We start from the raw sequence: 15000 nt of genomic DNA on the forward strand, positions 1-15000 counted from the left end.
GCGCGGCGCTGCGCCGGCGACTTTGCCCGCGCGAGGCACGCTTTGCGATGGCCCGAGGCGGGAAGCTGCGCCCCGTCCGAGTCAGACTCGGTCGTTGCGGCCCGCCCGGTCACGCGATGCGGCCAGGATGCGGAGTTTTGCCGGCGCTGGGGGGATCCGGAAGGACGAAGGGGCGACGGTGGCGGTCACAGCTCGTCGCCTCCGTGACCCAGACGGGACTGTGCGCACCCCGAGTCAGACTCGGTTCGGCGCGGCCCGCTGCGGCCGGCTGGCGAGGTGAGATGTGGGCCATTGCCGCGCTCCCGACGAACCGTTCCGGGGGGCTGGTGACGTCGCGCGTTCGGCGCTGATGCTGCGACCGGGAGGGAAGCTGCGCCCCGTCCGAGTCAGACTCGGTCGTTGCGGCCCCCCCGAGCCCGCACGCCTCACGCGGAGGGGTCATACGCCCCGGCGGCCACGATAGACGCCTCCCGCTTCGCGGTGGTCGGGAAGGCGTGTGCGGATATGTGCGGAGGTTGGGACTCGGGCTTGGTCTTTGAGAAATCGGTTTCGCGGTCGACCGGCGCGGCCGGCGGACGCCCACGTGGCGTGCCGCAAGTCGGATCGCGCGCTCGGCCTCCGTGGATGGCCTCTGGGTGAGGTTGAGCCGGGGCGTCTCGGTTTCGCTGCCGTACGGTTCGCGCTAGGCCTGCGCGGGCGGCGCGGGGCGCGCGCTCGCGCGGCGGCCGTAGCGCTGGAGTGCGACCCGCAAGTGGGGAGGAACCGTCCACCCAACGCCGGCGGTAGCCGGGGCCGGTGGGGGCCCTACCAAGGCGGGTCATGGGCGCATGTCGGTCAGGTTATAAGAGTGTTTTTTTCGCTCCGGGCTAGAGCCGGGTGAGGTCGTCTCGAACCACGTGCCTGAAGGCCGCCTCGCGCCGGATTCGGCCCCGCTCATTCGTCGGAGTGACCGCCCGACGCGGGCATCGCTAGATTAGCCGTGGCCCCGATCCTTCCCCATCGACAGCCTTTCGCCCCCTTCGCTCCGGCCTCTGAGGCGGCCGGTACCCCTTTCTTGGATGAGACAGAACCCTTGACGGGCCGTTCGCAGATTTTTGCCCGGGCTTTGTTTACCGAGGCGGCCGGTACCTCCGTCTGCCTTGGATGGACCGCATCCGCAGATTTTCGTCCGGCCTTAGCTTAAGGAGACGGCCGTTGCCTCCGATCCTCCGGGCTAGAGCCGGGTGAGGTCGTCTCGAACCACGTGCCTGAAGGCCGCCTCGCGCCGGATTCGGCCCCGCTCATTCGTCGGAGTGACCGCCCGACGCGGGCATCGCTAGATTAGCCGTGGCCCCGATCCTTCCCCATCGACAGCCTTTCGCCCCCTTCGCTCCGGCCTCTGAGGCGGCCGGTACCCCTTTCTTGGATGAGACAGAACCCTTGACGGGCCGTTCGCAGATTTTTGCCCGGCCTGTGTTTAAGGAGGCGGCCGGTACCTCCCTCCTTGGATGACCAACAACCCTTGACCGGCCATTCGCAGATTTTTGCCCGGCCTGTGTTTAAGGAGGCGGCCGGTACCTCCCTCCTTGGATGACCTTCTACCCTTGACGGGCCATTCGCAGATTTTTGCCCGGCCTGTGTTTAAGGAGGCGGCCGGTACCTCCCTCCTTGGATGACCTTCTACCCTTGACGGGCCATTCGCAGATTTTTGCCCGGCCTGTGTTTAAGGAGGCGGCCGGTACCTCCCTCCTTGGATGACCTTCTACCCTTGACGGGCCATTCGCAGATTTTTGCCCGGCCTGTGTTTAAGGAGGCGGCCGGTACCTCCCTCCTTGGATGACCTTCTACCCTTGACGGGCCATTCGCAGATTTTTGCCCGGCCTGTGTTTAAGGAGGCGGCCGGTACCTCCCTCCTTGGATGACCCACTACCCTTGACGGGCCCATTCGCAGATTTTTGCCCGGCCTGTGTTTAGGGAGGCGACCGGTCCTCCGTAGCTTGATCGGATTTCCCTTCCGGCCTGTGTTTAAGGAGGCGGCCGGTCCTCCGTAGCTTGATCGGATTTCCCTTCCAGCCTGTGTTTAAGGAGGCGGCTGGTCCTCCCCGGTCGGTTGCCAAGCGACCGGGACCCGCAAGTGGGCAGGAACCGTCCACCCAACGCCGGCGAGCCGGGGCCGGTGGGGGCCCTACCAAGGCGGGTCTAACTTCAGGCGGTGCAAACGGGGGAGGGGGGTAAGGACGGCTGCCGGGAGCAGACAGCCGTCCCCGGGAGGGGGTAGTAGCTTCGCGGCGGCCGCCGGGAGCAGACGGCCGTCCGCGCATTCTGCCAATGCCTGTAGGACTTTGAATATTTCACAGCCGTGCTGTGGCACTTAGAAAGTTTTTCAGAGACGTGGCACTTAGAAAGTTTTTTCAGAGATGTGGCACTTAGAAAGTTTTTCAGAGATGTGGCACTTAGAAAGTTTTTGAGAGATGTGGCACTTAGAAATTTTTTGAGAGATGTGGCACTTTGAAAATTTTTGAGAAATGTGGCACTTAGAAAATTTTCTCTCTCTCTCTGGAAGTGCCGTGCCTTCTTCAGTTCTGCTATCCGAGCAGGGGACGCTTGCTGGCGGCCGTTACCAGCGCTCGGACCAGGCCCAATTGATTTGCATGGAAAACAATTGCGTCCCCCATGCTCGTTCTGACTATATTTTGCGAAAGGGGGGTAAAGTGATGAGTACACTAAGTGGGGGGACCAACCCATGTACTCTAGAAAAAGTACATGGGTTGACAAAAGACCAGTTCGTACTGCACCCCTGGTACCCAAACCCCTGGTACCTTTAGGCACTTAGAAAAATTTCGCCCAAATTTGGAGGTCGCTCCAGGGGAAGAGGCCGAATTTTCGCCTATTACGGCCGACCGCGGGAACCAGCCGAGGCGGACGCTTTTCGGCGCAAGAGCCGTTGGCACTTAGAAAATATTCGCTAAACTTCAAAGGACCTCCAGGGGAAGAGGCCGAATTGTCACTTTTTCTGGCCGACATCGGGAACCAGCCGAGTCGGACTCTTTACGGCGGAGCAGCCGTTGGCACTTAGAAAATATTCGCCAAACTCGGCCGGACTTCCAGGGGAAGAGGCCGAATTGTCACTTGTTCTGCCCGACATCGGGAACCAGCCGAGTCGGACACTTTAAGGCGGAGCAGCCGTTGGCACTTAGAAAATATTCGCCAAACTTGAACGGACCTCCAGGGGAAGAGGCCGAATTTTCACCTGTTCTGGCCGACATCGGGAACCAGCCGAGTCGGACTCTTTAAGGCGGAGCAGCCGTTGGCACTTAGAAAATATTCGTTAAACTTGAAAGGACCTCCAGGGGAAGAGGCCGAATTGTCACTTGTTCTGGCCGACATCGGGAACCAGCCGAGTCGGACGCTTTAAGGCGGAGCAGCCGTTGGCACTTAGAAAATATTCGTTAAACTTGAAAAGACCTCCAGGGGAAGAGGCCGAATTGTCACTTGTTCTGGCCGACATCGGGAACCAGCCGAGTCGGGCCCTTTAAGGCTGAGCAGCCGTTGGCACTTAGGAAATATTTGCCTTAACTCGGCCGGACTTCCAGGGGAAGAGGCCGGATTTTCACTTGTTCTGGCCGACATCGGGAACCAGCCGAGTCGGACGCTTTAAGGCGGAGCAGCCGTTGGCACTTAGAAAATATTCCCCAAACTTGAACGGACCTCCAGGGGAAGAGGCCGAATTTTCACTTGTTCTGGCCGACATCGGGAACCAGCCGAGTCGGACTCTTTACGGCGGAACAGCCGTTGGCACTTGGGAAATATTCGCCGAACTCGGCCGGACTTCCAGGGGAAGAGGCCAATTTTTCACTTGTTCTGGACGACATCGGGAACCAGCCGAGTCGGACCCTTTACGGCGGAACAGCCGTTGGCACTTAGGAAATATTTGCCTTAACTCGGCCGGACTTCCAGGGGAAGAGGCCGGATTTTCACTTGTTCTGGCCGACATCGGGAACCAGCCCAGTCGGACTCTTTACGGCGGAGCAGCCGTTGGCACTTAGGAACTATTCGCCGAACTCGGCCGGACTTCCAGGGGAAGAGGCCGATTTTTCACTTGTTCTGGCCGACATCGGGAACCAGCCGAGTCGGACCCTTTACGGCGGAACAGCCGTTGGCACTTAGGAAATATTTGCCTTAACTCGGCCGGACTTCCAGGGGAAGAGGCCGGATTTTCACTTGTTCTGGCCGACATCGGGAACCAGCCGAGTCGGACCCTTTACGGCGGAACAGCCGTTGGCACTTGGGAAATATTTGCCTTAACTCGGCCGGACTTCCAGGGGAAGAGGCCGGATTTTCACTTGTTCTGGCCGACATCGGGAACCAGCCGAGTCGGACACTTTACGGCTGAGCAGCCGTTGGCACTTAGGAAATATTTGCCTTAACTCGGCCGGACTTCCAGGGGAAGAGGCCGGATTTTCACTTGTTCTGGCCGACATCGGGAACCAGCCGAGTCGGACACTTTAAGGCTGAGCAGCCGTTGGCACTTAGGAAATATTTGCCTTAACTCGGCCGGACTTCCAGGGGAAGAGGCCGGATTTTCACTTGTTCTGGCCGACATCGGGAACCAGCCGAGTCGGACACTTTAAGGCTGAGCAGCCGTTGGCACTTAGGAAATATTTGCCTTAACTCGGCCGGACTTCCAGGGGAAGAGGCCGGATTTTCACTTGTTCTGGCCGACATCGGGAACCAGCCGAGTCGGACACTTTAAGGCTGAGCAGCCGTTGGCACTTAGGAAATATTTGCCTTAACTCGGCCGGACTTCCAGGGGAAGAGGCCGATTTTTCACTTGTTCTGGCCGACATCGGGAACCAGCCGAGTCGGACGCTTTACGGCGGAGCAGCCGTTGGCACTTAGGAAATATTCGTTAATCTTGAACGGACCTCCAGGGGAAGAGGCCGAATTTTCACTTGTTCTGGCCGACATCGGGAACCAGCCGAGTCGGACGCTTTACGGCGGAGCAGCCGTTGGCACTTAGGAAATATTCGTTAATCTTGAACGGACCTCCAGGGGAAGAGGCCGAATTTTCACTTGTTCTGGCCGACATCGGGAACCAGCCGAGTCGGACACTTTACGGCGGAGCAGCCGTTGGCACTTAGGAAATATTCGCCAAAATGTTCCGGACCTCCAGGGGAAGAGGCCAAATTTTCACTTGTTCTGGCCGACCGGGTGAACCGGCCGAGGCGGACACTTTACGGCGGAGCAGCCGTTGGCACTTAGGAAATATTCGCCAAAATGTTCCGGACCTCCAGGGGAAGAGGCCGAATTTTCACTTGTTCTGGCCGACCAAGGGAACCAGCCGAGGCGGACACTTTACGGCGGAGCAGCCGTTGGCACTTAGAAATTATTCAGACTTCCATAAACACACATCGGCCTTTTGCCGTCACTGCCCGGGATGGGCACCGTGGTAGCTCGGACAGTTCGTGTGACAGCTTCCGCTGGCACTTAGACAATTTTTAAAATGAAAATAAACAGTTCTGCACATACGTGCCGACTATATTTTGCGAAAGGGGGGTAAAGTGATGAGTACACTAAGTGGGGGGACCAAGTACATAAAGCCCACCCCTGGTACCTCAGAGAGGCCGAATTGACACATTTTGTGTCCGACCGCGGGAACCAGCCGAGGCGGACGCTTTTCGGCGCAAGAGCCGTTGGCACTTAGAAAATATTCGTTAATCTTGAACGGACCTCCAGGGGAAGAGGCCGAATTTTCACTTGTTCTGGCCGACATCAGGAACCAGCCCAGGCGGACGCTTTTCGGCGCAAGAGCCGTTGGCACTTAGAAGATATTCGTTAATCTTGAACGGACCTCCAGGGGAAGAGGCCGAATGTTCACTTGTTCTGGCCGACATCGGGAACCAGCCGAGTCGGACGCTTTACGGCGGAGCAGCCGTTGGCACTTAGAAAATATTCGTTAATCTTGAACGGACCTCCAGGGGAAGAGGCCGAATTTTCACTTGTTCTGGCCGACATCGGGAACCAGCCGAGTCGGACGCTTTACGGCGGAGCAGCCGTTGGCACTTTGAAAATATTCGTTAAACTTCAACTGACCTCCAGGGGAAGAGGCCGAGTTTCCACTTGTTCTGGCCGACATCGGGAACCAGCCGAGTCGGACACCTTACGGCGGAAGAGCCGATGGCACTTAGAAAATATTCGTTAAACTTGAACGGACCTCCAGGGGAAGAGGCCGAATTTTCGCTTGTTCAGGCCGACCGGAGGAACCGGCCGAGTCGGACACCTTACGGCGGAAGAGCCGATGGCACTTAGAAAATATTCGTTAAACTTGACAGGACCTCCAGGGGAAGAGGCCGAATTTTCGCTCGTTCAGGCCGACCGGAGGAACCGGCCGAGACGGACACCTTACGGCGGAAGAGCCGATGGCACTTAGAAAATATTCGTTAAACTTGACAGGACCTCCAGGGGAAGAGGCCGAATTTTCGCTCGTTCGGGCCGACCGGAGGAACCGGCCGGGTCGGACACCTTACGGCGGAAGAGCCGTTCGCACTTAGAAAATATTCGTTAAACTTGACAGGACCTCCAGGGGAAGAGGCCGAATTTTCGCTTGTTCAGGCCGACCGGAGGAACCGGCCGAGTCGGACACCTTACGGCGGAAGAGCCGATGGCACTTAGAAAATATTCGTTAAACTTGACAGGACCTCCAGGGGAAGAGGCCGAATTTTCGCTCGTTCAGGCCGACCGGAGGAACCGGCCGAGTCGGACACCTTACGGCGGAAGAGCCGATGGCACTTAGAAAATATTCGTTAAACTTGACAGGACCTCCAGGGGAAGAGGCCGAATTTTCGCTCGTTCAGGCCGACCGGAGGAACCGGCCGAGTCGGACACCTTACGGCGGAAGAGCCGATGGCACTTAGAAAATATTCGTTAAACTTGACAGGACCTCCAGGGGAAGAGGCCGAATTTTCGCTCGTTCAGGCCGACCGGAGGAACCGGCCGAGTCGGACACCTTACGGCGGAAGAGCCGATGGCACTTAGAAAATATTCGTTAAACTTGACAGGACCTCCAGGGGAAGAGGCCGAATTTTCGCTCGTTCAGGCCGACCGGAGGAACCGGCCGAGTCGGACACATTACGGCGGAAGAGCCGATGGCACTTAGAAAATATTCGCAGAAGTTGGCCGGACTTCCAGAGCGAGAGGCCGAATTGTCACATTATTTGGCCGACTAGGGGAACCGGCCGAGTCGGACACCTTACGGCGGAAGAGCCGATGGCACTTAGAAAATATTCGTTAAACTTGACAGGACCTCCAGGGGAAGAGGCCGAATTTTCGCTCGTTCAGGCCGACCGGAGGAACCAGCCGGGTCGGACACGTTACGGCGGAAGAGCCGTTCGCACTTAGAAAATATTCGTTAAACTTCACAGGACCTCCAGGGGAAGAGGCCGAATTTTCGCTCGTTCGGGCCGACCGGAGGAACCGGCCGGGTCGGACACGTTACGGCGCAACAGCCGTTGGCACTTTGAAAATATTCGCCAAAATGTTCCGGACCTCCAGGGGAAGAGGCCGAATTTTCGCTCGTTCGGGCCGACCGGAGGAACCAGCCGGGTCGGACACGTTACGGCGCAACAGCCGTTCGCACTTAGAAAATATTCGCCAAAGTCGTCCGGACCTCCAGGGGAAGAGGCCGAATTTTCGCTCGTTCGGGCCGACCGGAGGAACCAGCCGGGTCGGACACGTTACGGCGATACAGCCGTTGGCACTTTGAAAATATTCGCCAAAATGTTCCGGACCTCCAGGGGAAGAGGCCGAATTTTCGCTCGTTCGGGCCGACCGAAGGAACCAGCCGGGTAGGACACTTTACGGCGGAACGGCCGTTGGCACTTTGAAAATATTCGCCAAAATGTTCCGGACCTCCAGGGGAAGAGGCCGAATTTTCGCTCGTTCGGGCCGACCGGAGGAACCGGCCGGGTCGGACACGTTACGGCGCAACAGCCGTTGGCACTTTGAAAATATTCGCCAAAATGTTCCGGACCTCCAGGGGAAGAGGCCGAATTTTCGCTCGTTCGGGCCGACCGGAGGAACCAGCCGGGTCGGACACGTTACGGCGGAACAGCCGTTGGCACTTTGAAAATATTCGCCAAATGTTCCGGACCTCCAGGGGAAGAGGCCGAATTTTCGCTCGTTCGGGCCGACCGGGAGAACCAGCCGAGGCGGACACTTTACGGCGGTTGAGCCGTTGGCACTTAGAAATTATTCAGACTTCCATCAAACACACATCGGCCTTTTGCCGTCACTGCCCGGGATGGGCACCGTGGTAGCTCGGACAGTTCGTGTGACAGCTTCCGCTGGCACTTAGAAAATTTTTAAAATGAAAATAAACAGTTCTGCACATACGTGCCGACTATATTTTGCGAAAGGGGGGTAAAGTGATGAGTACACTAACTGGGGGGACCAAGTACATAAAGCCTACCCCTGGTACCTCAGAGAGGCCGAATTTTCGAATTCTGAGGCCGAGCTGGGGAACCAGACGAGGCGGACACTTTTCCGAGCGAGAGCCGATGGCACTTAGAAAATTTTCGGCTAAGTCGGCAGGACTTCCAGAGCGAGAGGCCGAATATTCGTCATCTGTGGCCGACCGGGGAACCAGCGAAGGCGGATAGGCGGTCACGGAGGTCCCGCCGGCTGGTCCGCGGGCCAATTTGGGTCCCGTAATTTAGCGGTCGCGGTCCGGAATCCACGCCGAGGGGGGAACCAGCGGAGGCGGATAGGCGGTCACGGAGGTCCCGCCGGCTGGTCCGCGGGCCAATTGGGGTCCCGTAAGTTAGCGGTCGCGGCCCGGAATTCGCGCCGGCCGGGGAACCAGCGCAGGCGGATAGGCGGTCACGGAGGTCCCGCCGGCTGGTCCGCGGGCCAATCGGGGTCCCGTAAGTTAGCGGTCGCGGCCCGGAATTCGCGCCGGCCGGGGAACCAGCGCAGGCGGATAGGCGGTCACGGAGGTCCCGCCGGCTGGTCCGCGGGCCAATCGGGGTCCCGTAAGTTAGCGGTCGCGGCCCGGAATTCGCGCCGGCCGGGGAACCAGCGCAGGCGGATAGGCGGTCACGGAGGTCCCGCCGGCTGGTCCGCGGGCCAATCGGGGTCCCGTAAGTTAGCGGTCGCGGCCCGGAATTCGCGCCGGCCCGCAGCCACCGCCAGGCGGATAGGCTGTCACGGAGGTCCCGCCGGCCGGTCCGCGGGGGGAACTGCGCCCTCTGGCGGACACGCCATTGTAAATGAATGGGGTTTGGCACTTAGTGCATTTTTCGCCGAAGCCGACGAGCGCTCCGGGCGAGGAGGCCGGATTCTCGCCATCCGTGGCCGGCCGGGGAACCGGCCAAGGCGGATAGGCGGTCACGGGGGTCCCGCCGGCTGGTCCGCGGGCCAATTGGGGTCCCGTAAGTTAGCGGTCGCGGCCCGGAATCCGCGCCGGCCAGCAGCCACCGGGAGGCGGGTAGGCTGTCACGGAGGTCCCGCCGGCTGGTCCGCGGGCCATTTAGGGTCCCGTAGGTGAGCGGTCGCGGCCCGGAATCCAGGCCGGCCAGGAGGCACCGCCAGGCGGATAGGCGGTCACGGAGGTCCCGCCAGCTGGTCCGCGGGCCATTTATGGTCCCGTAAGTTAGCGGTCGCGGCCCGGAATCCACGCCGGCCAGGAGGCACCGGCAGGCGGATGGGCTTTCACGGAGGTCCCGCCAGCTGGTCCGCGGGCCAATTAGGGTCCCGTAAGTTAGCGGTCGCGGCCCGGAATCCGCGCCGGCCAGCAGCCACCGCCAGGCGGGTAGGCTGTCACGGAGGTCCCGCCAGCTGGTCCGCGGGCCAATTAGGGTCCCGTAAGTTAGCGGTCGCGGCCCGGAATCCGCGCCGGCCAGCAGCCACCGCCAGGCGGGTAGGCTGTCACGGAGGTCCCGCCGGCCGGTCCGCGGGCCAATCAGGGTCCCGTAAGTGAGCGGTCGCGGCCCGGAATGCACGCCGGCCAGGAGGCACCGCCAGGCGGATAGGCGGTCACGGAGGTCCCGGCGGCCGGTCCGCTGGCCAATTACCTCCAGCCGAGCGGATATGAACTTTATTAGCACCTTCTACGAGATGGCGGAGCCTTATTCGACAACCAGCACCTCGGCTTAGCATTTTCCACGGCCCGCTGATCTTCCAGAAGACGTCCAGCCGGTTTCCTCCTCACATTTTAAGCCGGCCGAGGCTTCCGGCACCCCGGCTAAGCTTTCTCCACGGCCCGCTGAGCTTCCAGAAGACCTCCAGCCGGTTCTCCCGGTGCTTTCCTCCTCACGTTTTAAGCCGGCCGAGGCTTCCGGCACCCCGGCTGAGCTTTTTCCCACGTCCCGCTGAGTTTCCAGGGGACCTCCGGCCGGTTCTCCGCGCGCTTTCCTCCTCACTTTTAAGCCGGCCGAGGCTCCCGGCACCCCGGCCAAGCGTTTCCCACGGCCCGCTGAGCTTCCAGGGGACCTCCGGCCGGTTCTCCGCGCGCCCCCCTCCTAACTCGACGCCCGAGGAGGCTCCCGGCACCCCGGCTAAGCGATTTGAACGGCCCGCTGATCTCCCGGAGGTCGCAACGGGGAATTGCCTCCCTCTCGCGGACACGGCGCGTAAATGCACCGCCTCTCGCACTTGGCGCACACTCACTGGCATCGCTACGCCTCCCGTGGCACTTTAAGCGACCGGGACCACCGCGAGCGCGGGCGATGACTAAGAGGCTCCCCGGCCGGCCTCGCGGAGCTCCGACGCTCCCCCGCCGGACTTCCGGCGGCCGGCCGGAGCCTCGGCACGGCTGCCGCACTCCCTAATAACACCCCGCGGACCCCCGCGAGCCGAACGCTCGCTGCCGCGGGCGACCCCTGCCAAGGCGGACGCGTGACGGCGCGGGAGCCCTCGGCACTATATCACGGTCACGTATGTAGTCAAATCGTGTAAAATCACCGTTAGTTTATTCATAATATAGGTAATAATTAAATAAATATTAACATCGCGTATATTATTAATAAACACATGTATGTATGTATTTATTTAATAATTAAATAAATATTAACATCGCGTATAATCATGCGCAATACTTCGTGGCCGACCGGGGAACCGGCGAAGGCGGACGCATCGCGGCGCGAGAGCCGTTGGCACTTTGGAAAAAAAATAAATAAATAAATAAATAATAATTCGCCGACCGGGCTCCGGGGGAAGAGGCCGGCTTTTCGCCGTTCGCGGCCGACCGGGGAACCGGCGAAGGCGGACGCGCTCTCTAACGAGCCCCGCCGGCCGGAGGAAGTGCGCCCTCTGGCGGACACGCCGTTGTAAATGAATGGGGTTTGGCACTTAGTGCATTTTTCGCCCAAGTCGAAGCGCGCTCCGGGCGAGGAGGCCGGATTCTCGCCACCCGTGGCCGGCCGGGGAACCGGCCAAGGCGGACGCGCTCTCTAACGAGCCCCGCCGGCCGGAGGAAGTGCGCCCTCTGGCGGACACGCCGTTGTAAATGAATGGGGTTTGGCACTTGGTGCATTTTTCGCCCAAGTCGAAGCGCGCTCCGGGCGAGGAGGCCGGATTCTCGCCACCCGTGGCCGGCCGGGGAACCGGCCAAGGCGGACGCGCTCTCTAACGAGCCCCGCCGGCCGGAGGAAGTGCGCCCTCTGGCGGACACGCCGTTGTAAATGAATGGGGTTTGGCACTTGGTGCATTTTTCGCCCAAGTCGAAGCGCGCTCCGGGCGAGGAGGCCGGATTCTCGCCACCCGTGGCCGGCCGGGGAACCGGCGAAGGCGGATAGGCTTTCACGGAGGATCCGCCGGCTGGTCCGCGGGCCGATTAGGGTCCCGCGAGTGAGCGGTGGCGGTCCGGAATCCAGGCCGGCCAGGAGGCACCGCCAGGCGGATAGGCTTTCACGGAGGTCCCGCCGGCTGGTCCGCGGGCCGATTAGGGTCCCGCGAGTGAGCGGTGGCGGTCCGGAATCCAGGCCGGCCCGGAGCCACCGCCAGGCGGATAGGCTTTCACGGAGGAGCCGCCGGCTGGTCCGCGGGCCGTTTAGGGTCCCGTAAGTTAGCGGTCGCGGTCCGGAATCCAGGCCGTCCAGGAGGCACCGCCAGGCGGATAGGCTTTCACGGAGGTCCCGCCGGCTGGTCCGCGGGCCGATTAGGGTCCCGCGAGTGAGCGGTGGCGGTCCGGAATCCAGGCCGGCCCGGAGCCACCGCCAGGCGGATAGGCTTTCACGGAGGAGCCGCCGGCTGGTCCGCGGGCCGTTTAGGGTCCCGTAAGTTAGCGGTCGCGGTCCGGAATCCAGGCCGTCCAGGAGGCACCGCCAGGCGGATAGGCTTTCACGGAGGACCCGCCGGCTGGTCCGCGGGCCGTTTAGGCTCCCGTAAGTTAGCGGTCGCGGTCCGGAATACAGGCCGTCCAGGAGGCACTGCCAGGCGGATACACTCTCTAACGAGCCCCGCCGGCTGGTCCGCCGGGGGAAGTGCGCCCTCTGGCGGACACGCCGTTGTAAATGAATGGGGTTTGGCACTTAGTGCATTTTTCGACCAGCGGCAACGCAGGCTGACGGGCGGCCGCTTCCACGGGCCGGCACTACTCTACGGAGGCGCTAGCCGCCTCCGGTGGGGGCCGTGTGATCTCGCTGGATGCCCGAGGACCTTCCGCCAGGCCCGGCCGCAGCTTTTGCGCGCGCCCGGTCCTATTATCTGGTGGAAGCTGGAGGCCGGGGCTCGGCAGCTCGCTGCCCGGGGACCTTCCGCGAGGCCCGGCCGCAGCTTTTACGCACGGCCGCTGCTATTCTCCGGCTCCGGCTTCGTCCCGGAGGGTGCTTGGGGAACGGCGGCGCACACCGCGAACGGCCGGTGGCGGTCGGCCGGTGGCGGTCGGCTGGTGGCGGTCGGCTGGTGGCGGTCGGGGATGGCGCTTGGGGATGGTGGCTGTCGCCTTGTGGCGGTCGGCTGGTGGCGGTCGGGGGTGGCGCTTGGGGATGGTGGCTGTCGCCTTGTGGCGGTCGGCTGGTGGCGGTCGGCTGGTGGCGGTCGGCTGGTGGCGGTCGGGTGGTGGCGGTCGGGGATGGCGCTTGGGGATGGTGGCTGTCGCCTTGTGGCGGTCGGCTGGTGGCGGTCGGCTGGTGGCGGTCGGGGGTGGCGCTTGGGGATGGTGGCTGTCGCCTTGTGGCGGTCGGCTGGTGGCGGTCGGCTGGTGGCGGTCGGGGGTGGCGCTTGGGGATGGTGGCTGTCGCCTTGTGGCGGTCGGCTGGTGGCGGTCGGGGATGGCGCTTGGGGATGGTGGCTGTCGCCTTGTGGCGGTCGGCTGGTGGCGGTCGGGGGTGGCGCTTGGGGATGGTGGCTGTCGCCTTGTGGCGGTCGGCTGGTGGCGGTCGGCTGGTGGCGGTCGGCTGGTGGCGGTCGGGGATGGCGCTTGGGGATGGTGGCTGTCGCCTTGTGGCGGTCGGCTGGTGGCGGTCGGGGATGGCGCTTGGGGATGGTGGCTGTCGCCTTGTGGCGGTCGGCTGGTGGCGGTCGGCTGGTGGCGGTCGGGGATGGCGCTTGGGGATGGTGGCTGTCGCCTTGTGGCGGTCGGCTGGTGGCGGTCGCCTTGGGGCGGTCGGGGGGCGGCGGTCGGGGGTGGCGCTTGGGGATGGTGGCTGTCGCCTTGTGGCGGTCGGCTGGTGGCGGTCGCCTTGTGGCGGTCGGGGGGTGGCGGTCGGGGATGGCGCTTGGGGATGGTGGCTGTCGCCTTGTGGCGGTCGGCTGGTGGCGGTCGGGGGGTGGCGGTCGGGGGTGGCGCTTGGGGATGGTGGCTGTCGCCTTGTGGCGGTCGCCTTGTGGCGGTCGGCTGGTGGCGGTCGGGGGGTGGCGGTCGGGGGTGGCGCTTGGGGATGGTGGCTGTCGCCTTGTGGCGGTCGGCTGGTGGCGGTCGGCTGGTGGCGCTTGGGGATGGTGGCTGTCGCCTTGTGGCGGTCGGCTGGTGGCGGTCGCCTTGTGGCGGTCGGGGATGGCGCTTGGGGATGGTGGCTGTCGCCTTGTGGCGGTCGGCTGGTGGCGGTCGGCTGGTGGCGGTCGGGTGGTGGCGGTCGGGGATGGCGCTTGGGGATGGTGGCTGTCGCCTTGTGGCGGTCGGCTGGTGGCGGTCGGCTGGTGGCGGTCGGGGGTGGCGCTTGGGGATGGTGGCTGTCGCCTTGTGGCGGTCGGCTGGTGGCGGTCGGCTGGTGGCGGTCGGGGGGTGGCGGTCGGGGATGGCGCTTGGGGATGGTGGCTGTCGCCTTGTGGCGGTCGGCTGGTGGCGGTCGGGGGTGGCGCTTGGGGATGGTGGCTGTCGCCTTGTGGCGGTCGGCTGGTGGCGGTCGGGGATGGCGCTTGGGGATGGTGGCTGTCGCCTTGTGGCGGTCGGCTGGTGGCGGTCGGGGGTGGCGCTTGGGGATGGTGGCTGTCGCCTTGTGGCGGTCGGCTGGTGGCGGTCGGGGATGGCGCTTGGGGATGGTGGCTGTCGCCTTGTGGCGGTCGGCTGGTGGCGGTCGGGGGGTGGCGGTCGGGGATGGTGGCTGTCGCCTTGTGGCGGTCGGCGGTGGTGGTTTGGGACCGGCGTCCGGCGCAAAGTGCGTGTTGCGCGGGCCGGAGAAAATTTAGGCCAGGGGCCCGCCGCTGGAGAAATTTTTAGGTACCAGGGGTGGATTTTTTTTTGTCACCGCAGGAGGGGGACGTTGCCTCCGTCCGTGTCCGACGGAAAGTGCGTGTTGCGCGGGCCGGAGGAAGTTTAGGCCAGGGGCCCGCCGCTGGAGAAATTTTTAGGTACCAGGGGTGGATTTTTTTTGTCACCGCAGGAGGGGGACGTTGCCTCCGTCGGTGTCCGGCGGAAAGTGCGTGTTGCGCGGCCCGGAGAAAGTTTAGGCCCGGGGCCCGCCGCTGGAGGAATTTTTAGGTACCAGGAGCGGATGTACTTACTTCCACAGCGCCCGCGCGCTCCCGGCCGGTGTCCGAGGATGCTGCCTCATCCCCGGACGCGCCTCTTACGCACGCCCGCTG

The sequence above is a fragment of the Syngnathus scovelli genome, unplaced genomic scaffold (assembly GCF_024217435.2).
Source record: "Syngnathus scovelli strain Florida unplaced genomic scaffold, RoL_Ssco_1.2 HiC_scaffold_104, whole genome shotgun sequence".
Classification (NCBI taxonomy): Eukaryota; Metazoa; Chordata; class Actinopteri; order Syngnathiformes; family Syngnathidae; genus Syngnathus; species Syngnathus scovelli.